The sequence below is a fragment of the Loxodonta africana genome, chromosome 8 (assembly GCF_030014295.1).
Source record: "Loxodonta africana isolate mLoxAfr1 chromosome 8, mLoxAfr1.hap2, whole genome shotgun sequence".
NCBI lineage: Eukaryota > Metazoa > Chordata > Mammalia > Proboscidea > Elephantidae > Loxodonta > Loxodonta africana.
In genome coordinates this window covers 27,297,211-27,305,983 of record NC_087349.1, presented here as the reverse complement: position 1 = coordinate 27,305,983, position 8,773 = coordinate 27,297,211, and the positions used below count along the sequence as shown (strand labels likewise).

The following is an 8,773-nucleotide window of genomic DNA, read 5'->3' as shown; positions in this document are numbered from 1 at the left end:
TCCCTTTGCCTTCAGCAAGCACCTCAGCTGATTGTGGTTCTTTACCTGGTAGGGTGGCCCAAGCCTTCATTCCTGAAGCATCTGGGCCATTAATAGTCATGTCAGAATTGGGTTGCTGTAGTTTTTCATTGTCTTTAGTCACAGGGCATGGTAGTACTAAGAGATGCCCAGAGTAATGTCCTGCATTCCAGACATACTCCTCTTTACTTCCATTATGTAATATCAATCCTATTTCCTCTTGGTAATCAGGATCAATCACACCAGCCAGTATGGTAACTTCTTTCTTTGCCTGTTGATTCATAGGCATAGGATCCCAAAGTGGCCAGGTGGCATTCTAAGCTTCCAGTTCAATGGAATCAGTGATGTGTCTCCAGGTGGGAGCATACCTCCCTATGGAACTAAGACCTCCAGACCTGCAGAGCATAAAGTTACAGGGACAGGAAGCAAAAATCTTGAGAATGGGTCACTAGGGGTAATAGTGAGTGGTGCCACTCCCATTTCCACCCTTTGATTCCTGGACCCATGAATCCTGGCTATGGGAGAAACAGCAGAGTTAGAGTATACACAGCCTCCTGGAGAACCTTGCCCCAACCCTGCAGGGTATTGCCACCTAGCTGGCACCATAATTGTGTCTTTAGGAGGCCATTCCATTGTTCGATCAAGCCAGCTGCTTCAGGATGATGAGAAACATGGTAAGACCAGTGAATTCCATGAACATGTGCCCACTGCTGTGCTTCATTTGCTGTGAAGTGAGTCTCTTGATCAGAGACAATGCTGTATGGGATAGCATGACGGTGGATAAGGCCTTCTGTAAGTCCATGGATAGTAGTTTTGGCAGAAGCATGGTGTGCAGGGAAGGCAAACTCATATCCAGAGTAAGTGTCTATTCCAGTAAGGGTAAAATGCTGCCATTTCCATCATGGGAGTAGTCCAATGTAATCGACTTGTCACCAGGTTGCTAGCTGATCACCTTGAGGGATGGTGCCATATCAGAGACTCAGTGTTGGTCTCTGCTGCTGGCAGATTGGGCATTCGGCAGTGGCTGTAGCCAAGTCATCCTTGGTGAGAGGAAGTCCATGTTGCTAGGCCCATGCATAACCTCCATCCCTGCCACTATGGCCACTTTGTTAATGACCCCATTGAACAATGATGGGAGTAGGTGGGAAAAGAAGATGACTGGTTTCCACAGAAAGCGTTATCCTATCTACTTGATTGTTAAAATCCTCCTCTACTGAGGTCACTCTTCGGTGAGCATTCACATAAGACACAAATATCTTCACTTCTTTGGCCCATTCAGAAAGGTCTATCCACATACCTGTTCCCTGTAAATGCTTGTCTCTAATTTCCCGATCATGTTCCTTCCGAGTCCCTGACCATCCAGCCAAATCATTGGCCACAGCCCATGAATCGGTATACAATCACACATCTGGCCATTTCTCCTTTCAAGCAAAGTGAACAACCAGGTGCACTGCTTGAAGTTCTGCTCATTGGGAGGATTTTCCTTCACCACTGTCCTTCAGGGAGGTCCCAGGAAAGGGGTGTAGCTGCCGTTGTACACTTTTGAGTGGTGCCTGGCTATCGCAAAGAACCACCTGTAAACCCGGCACAAGTTTTCTCTTCTTCATTTAACATGTAATAAGAAACTCCCCATGAGGCCATAGGTGCAAAATGGGAGATGGAAGGTAATGTGACAGGAATGGAGACCATGAGCATTTGGGCCACCTCCTTATGCAACTTACTTGTGCTTTCAGGTCCTGCTCTGGCCCAATCTGGTATATACCACTTCCATTTAATGATGGAGTTCTGCTGTGTATGTCCAACTTCATCACTCCGTGGGTCAGAAAACACCCATTCATGATGGGCAGCTCAAGCCACTTGGTGCCTTGGTGTCCCATGGTTAAGCATTCAGTCTCTACTGAGGCCCAGTTACAAGCCAAAAGTTTCTCAAAAGGAGAGTAGTTATCTGCAGAGGATGGCAGGCCTTTGCTCCAAAATCCTAAGGGTCTGCACTGTGCTTCACCAATAGGGGCCTGCCAAAGACTCCAAACAGCATCTCTATCTGCCACTAACACTTCAAGGACCACTGAATCAGCTGGATCATATGGTCCAAGTGGCAGAACAGCTTGCACAGCAGCCTGAACCTGTTGCAAAGCTTTCTCTTCTTCTGGGCCCCACACAAAACTAGCAGCTTTTCAAGTCACTTGGTATATAGGCCAGCGTAGCACACCCAAATGAGGAATACGTTGCCTCCAAAATCCAAAGAGCCTAGGCCCTGTGCCACTTTTTTAGTTGTGGGTGTAGCCAGATACAATAACTTATCCTTCACTTTAAAGGGAATACCTCGACATGCCCCATACCACTGGACCTCTAGAAATTTCACTGAGGTGGAAGGTGCCAAAATTTTTGTGGGATTAATTTCCCACCCTCTAGCATGCAAATGTTTAACTATTAAGTCCAGCATCGTTGACACTTCTTCCTTACTAGGTCCAATCAGCATAATGTCATCAATGTAATGGATCATTGTGACATCTTGTGGAAGGGAAGGCAATTAAAGTCCCTTCAGACTAAATTACGACATAGGAATGGAGAGTTGATGTAGTCTGACTTAGGCAACTGAAAGTGTATTGCTGGCCTTGCCAGCTAAAGGCAAACTGCTTCTGATAGTCCTTAGAAACAGATATGGAGAAAAAGGCATTAGTCAGATCAATAGCTACATACCAGGTACCAGGAGAGATACTAATTTGCTGAAGCAGTGAAACGACATCTGGAATGGAAGCTGCAATTGGAGTCACCACCCAGTTAAATTTTCAATAATCTACTGACATTCTCCAAGATCCATCTGTTTTTCACACAGGCCAAATAGGCAAGTTGAATGGGGATGTCGTGGGAATCACCACCCCTGCATCCGTCAAGTCCTTGATGGTGGCAGTAGCCTCTGCAATCCCTTCAGGAATGCAGTATTTCTTTTGGTTTACTGTTTTCCTAGGTAGGGGCAGTTCTAATGGCTTTCACTTGGCTTTTTCTACCATAATAGCCCTTGCTCTGTTTGTCAGGGATCCAGTGTGGGGGTTCTGCCAGTTGCTGAGTATATCTATCCCAATTACACATTCTGGAACTGGGGAAATCACTACAGGATGAGTTCAGGGACCCACTGGACCTATGGTGAGATGGATATGAGCCAAAGCTCCATTAATAACCTGACGTCCATATGTCCCCACTCTGACTGTTGGACCACAGTGATGTTTTGTGTTTCCTAGAATTAGTATCAGTTTAGAGCCAGTATCCAGTAATCCCCCAAAAGTCTGATTATTTCCTTTTGCCCCCAAAACAGTCATTCTTATAAAAACCCATAGATCCCTATGGGAAGGCTGGGAAAGAGATTAACAGTATAAATTTTTAGCAGAGTACTGGAGTCCTTCTTCAAGGGGACCCAGCCTTCCCTTCGTGTAAGGGTTATGGGCCTTTAAACTCACTCAAGTCTGGGAATTGACTGGGGGACTGTGACTTTCTATTCTGGTGATTCGAGTTAGATTGCTGTTCACTTGACCTAGAATTCATCCTTTTGTACAGTTCAAGTAAATATTTAGTAGATTCCCTATCTATTTCACTCCTAGGGACACCATGACTAAGTAACCAAAGCCAAAAATCCATACAAGTCAGACTATTCTGATGAATGCTTTGACTCCGCTGTCCATTACTGTAACCAAACCCACCTAGTCTTTGTCGATTGAGCTCTGCCACTTGGCCCCTACTACCACTGGGTCCAATCAGCCCCATTGCAGTTGTTTGTTGTAGTTGTTGTTGTTAGGTGCTTTTGAGTCAGTTCCGACTCATAGTGACCCTATGTACCACAGAACGAAACACTGCCCAGTCCTTCGCCATGCTCACAATCTTTGTTATGCTAAAGCCCATTGTTGCAGCCACTGTGTCAATCCATCTTGTTGAGGGTCTTCCTCTTTTCTGCTGACACTGTACTTTACCAAGCATGATTCCTTCTCTGGGGACTGATCCCTCCTGACAACATGTCCAAAGTATGTAAGACGCAGTCTTGCCATCCTTGCTTCTAAGGAGCATTCTGGTTGTACGTCTTCCAAGACCAATTTGTTTGTCCTTTCGGCAGTCAATGGTATATTTAATATTCTTTGCCGACACCACAATTCAAAGGCATCAATTCTTCTTCAGTCTTCCTTATTCATTGTGCAGCTTTCACATGCATAAGATATGATCAAAAATACCATGCCTTGGGTCAGGCACACCTTAGTCTTCAAGATGACATCTTTGCTTTCAATGCTTTAAAGAGGTCTTTCCCAGTATATTTTTCCAGTAAATTCATCTCTTGATTTCTTGACAGCTGCCTCCATGGTTATTGATTGTGGATCCAAGTAAAATGAAATCCTTGACAACTTCAGTCTTTTCTCTGTTTATCATGATGTTGCTTATTGGTCCAGTTGTGAGGATTTTTGTTTTCTTTATATTGAGGTGTAATCCATACTGAAGGCTGTCATCTTCAATCTTCATCAGTAAGTGCTTCAAGTTCTCTTCACTTTCAGCAAGCAAGGTTGTATCATCTGCATAACGCAGGTTGTTAGTGAGTCTTCCTCCAGTCCTGGTGCCCTGTTCTTCATACAGTCCAGGATTATCTGCCCAGCATATGGATTGAACAGGTATGGTGAAAGGATACGTCCCTGATGCACACCTTTCCTGACTTTAAACCACTCAGTATCCCCTTGTTCTGTCCAAACAACTGCCTCTTGATCTATGTACAGATTCCTCATGAACACAATTAAGTGTTCTGGAATTCCCATTCTTTGCAATGTTATCCATAATTTGTTATGATCCACACAGCCAAATGCCTTTGCATAGTCAATAAAATGCAGATAAACATCTTTCTGGTATTCTCTGCTTTCAGCCAGGATCCATCTGACATCGGCAATGATATGTATTCCTTGTTCCACATCCTATTCTGAATCTGGCCTGAATTTCTGGCAGTTCCCTGTCGATATGCCACTGCAGTAGATTTTGAATGAACTTCAGCAAAATTTTACTTGCATGTGATATTAATGATATTGTTCAATAATTTGTGCATTCATTGGATCACCTTTCTTGGGAATAGGCATAAATATGGATTCCTATTCCATTGTAGTTAGGTGTCTTAATTCAGTTAGGACTGTTCCCACTGTCAAACCTGATATACATAAAATAGCAATCACAGCAGTCTTCAAGGATGCAGAAGCTCCCCTCACAAATTTGTTCCTCACAGTTGTGGTAAAAAGTGTGTCCTCTGGGCATTCAGTGTGCAGATCTGTGGATCTAACCTCATATATCCACTCTAGCATGCTCATTTCCCTAAGCCTTTGGATACCTTCTTCTACAGTATACCAAGGCAGGTCTGGTACTTCAACTTGATTTTGTGTAGGCCACTTTGTAATCCATGCTGCAGCAACCCAAGCAAATGAACTATTAGATTCTTTCCTAACTTCTGAAGCTGAAACACTGAATGGAGAATCTGTGCTTAGTGGACCCATATCAGTAAACTCAGACTGATCCATCTTTATGTTCCTTGCACCATTATCCCACACCCTTAATAGCCATTCCCACACATACTCCCCAGATTTCAGTTTGTACACATTAGAAAAGTCAAGCAGTTCTTTCGGAGTATAGCATACCTCCTCCTAGGTCACACTTTGTACTTCACCTTTTGGGGCTCCCTGGGACTTAAGTCTAGTTACAGGTCTAGAAGCCAGAACCTGTAGTGTGGGTTTTGAGAACATTCAGCATTATCCTGTAAAGCATCTGCCTCAGGCGATACACCAGGCAATGACTCAGGCAAGGGCTCTTTAGAGGCAGCTAGGCTAGGGCTAATTTCATTAGATGGGAGTGGAGGGGCTAATGGTTTTTCTGGGCAGGGTGGTGCAGCAGACAAAGATGAAGTAATCTCTTCAAATGGGAGGGGTTCTTTTGGTAGCAGTGATTCAACAAAATTTAGGGGCTCAGTATCTCCATCTTACTGAATGTCTGCTCACACGTCCCCATCCCAAGTTTTAGGATCCCATTTCTTCTCAGTAAATACCCTCACTTTAACTTCAGGCAGGTCTTGAGGTTGGCGATTGAGCTAGCATTGTAATTCAGACACTCTAGCAATAAGACTCTGGATTTGGTTTTGGCAATATCAGCTCTGTTAGTACAAGAAATAAGGCTTTCTTTCCAAGCACAAGTGGAAACTTTGAGGTCATTTATGTGGCACTTGAGCTTTGACTCCGTGGCCCTGAGCACATCTCTTTCTTTCACCAGTTTGTCTGGTGAAAGTAGGACCAACCAATCAGCTTCCTTATACTTCTCATTCTGACAAAACTGTAGAAAGATATCACACATGAGTTCACCCAGAGCCTTGCCTGTCATCAATACCTGATCTGTTGTTGGTGATATTTTGCATGTTTTCATTGCCGCCTCATGCCATGGGTTAGCTGTGCCCTCTTTACTGCTGGAAGCAGAGTCATCATCATCTTTAAGGCTAACTGGATTTGAGAACCAATTTAGAAATCTCATTCTTACAATTTTGCTTCTCTAGAACCACTCTTAGTACCAAATGTATTAGCCTGGGTTCTTTAGAGAAGCAAAACGAGTAAAGCATATAAATGTGTATATAGTGAGAGATTTATATCAATGAAGCAGTTTACGGGATTGTAGAGTCTGGAACACCCCAAGTTCATGGAGCAGGATAGAGGCTTTTCCTGATTCTCGCGGCCACAGGGGCTGGTGAACCCAAGATCAGCAGGTCAGAAAACAGGGCTCTTGTTCACAGGCTGTGAAGATCAAAGAATCTCAAGATCAGCAGGCAAGACCCTAGGGCTTCTCCTGATTCACTTAGCTGCAGGGGCTGGTGAACCCAAGATCGGCATGTCAGAGAGCAGGGCTCTTGCTCACAGGCTGTGAACATTGATGAATCCCAAGATCAGCAGATAAGCTGCTAGCTGAATTCCCAAGAACTAGAGGTCAGACAAACAGGAAACAGTTGCAGGACCCAGAGCAGGCAAAAGTCAGAATGTCCACTTATATTTGGATGCAGGCTACATGTCCAAGGAAACTCCCTTTCAACTGACTGGCTACTCACAGCAGATCCCATCATGGGGGTGATCACATATAAACACAGAGAATCATGGCCCAGCCAATTTGACACACAGTTTTAACCATCACACATGGATAGATGGATAAATGGGATTATGCTCAATTCCTAGACTCACCAGAATTCTGGAATGTGGGAAATGGTACATTTAGGGTGAATGCTCTTATTACAATCATTAAACCTTCACTGTAAATTCCTTCATGTTTAATAAGACTCTTATGAGTATTCCCAGATATTTAGAGGCAGATATTTGTGCTGAGAACTGGAATTACATTTTTCTTGTGTCAGCAGAAGGCCCACTGGCTGCCAGGCCAGGCACTCCACACTCAGGACACACAATGGCATACAATGGCATTTTGTATTCTCTCTTCAGTCCCTCACTTCTCATAAAGAACGGACTCCCACAGACAAGGGTCATATCAGAAAAATATTTGAAAACTTGTATCATATAAAAACTAATCCAAATTGGGAAACAACAATCTTTCCAACAACTGCTTTTCACTTGCCCTCATATTCCCTCCCCCACTTCACAAAATAGCTTTTATCCATTTCTTCTCTCCTCAAGCTTCCTTCTCCCCTTCTGACCCAGTCATCGATCTAATGATCATACTTCATATTTCACTGAAAATAAGATCACTGTCGACCTATAGCTCAACTCAAAAACCCAGGAGTCACCTTTAATTCCTCTGTCTCCCTCATCTCCCATGTCCAACTCCATGTAAATCCTATTGATTCTCATCTCCAAAACATCCTGAGCTAATCTGTTTCCCTCCATCGCATGTAATCCCATCCTGTCCGTGAGCCATCATCTTCCATCTGGATATTGCAACAGCCTCCCAGTCAGTCTCCCTGTTTTCATAAAATTGATTCTTCAACTTCACTTCTCTAGAGCTTCTACATAGTCACCAGAATTTGGAATGTAAACCAGATTCTGTCACTCTTCTGCCTAGAATTCTTCTTTAGCTCCCTATCCTAGTTGGAGGAAAACCTAGTGACTTTGCCTTGCCTGGTAGGCCTACCTGTGGTGGCCCCTGATTCCCTCTCTGACCTCATCTCTCTCTCCCACTTTGCTCCAGACACACTGCTTTTTCTTCTATCCTGGAACATGTGAAGCTCCTCTCATGTTAGGGCCTCTGGACTTGCTGTTCCCTTTGGCAGAAAAGCTCTTCCCCTAGAAGATACTTGCATAGTTGTCCAGTTCTCAGTTTAAATGTTACTTCCTCACTGAGTTTTTACTGAGCACTCAATCTCGCTCTGATATATTTTCTTCTTAGCACTTATTACCATCTGAATTTATTTACCTCTTCATTATCTATCTTCCACCACTAGGATATAAGCTCCGTATGGTAGAAATCTTGTCTATCTTGTTCACCACTTTATTCCCAGTACCTAGAAGAAGCAAGTACTCCATACATATTTTCCAAAATAATGAATAATATAGACACAGCTCAATATTTTTTATGGACTGGAATATTTATGTCACCTGAACTGATTCCCACAGAGATGGAAATCCTAATCAGAAAACAGGATTCTTCTTAAATTCTTTGTCTCAAATTGACAGAAAGATTGTCCATCTTTGATTCAAGGTGTCTGGGGTAAAAAATACAAAAGAGCATAAAACAGAATTTTATTTTTCAAAAATATATTTGC

The 8,773-nt window shown here is 43.4% G+C and overlaps 1 pseudogene; it reads right to left on the bottom strand.

The window, feature by feature from the left end:
- Positions 1-319: 319 nt before the first annotated feature.
- On the bottom strand, positions 320-3,335 carry LOC135232299 (uncharacterized; annotated as a pseudogene).
- Positions 3,336-8,773: the final 5,438 nt, after the last annotated feature.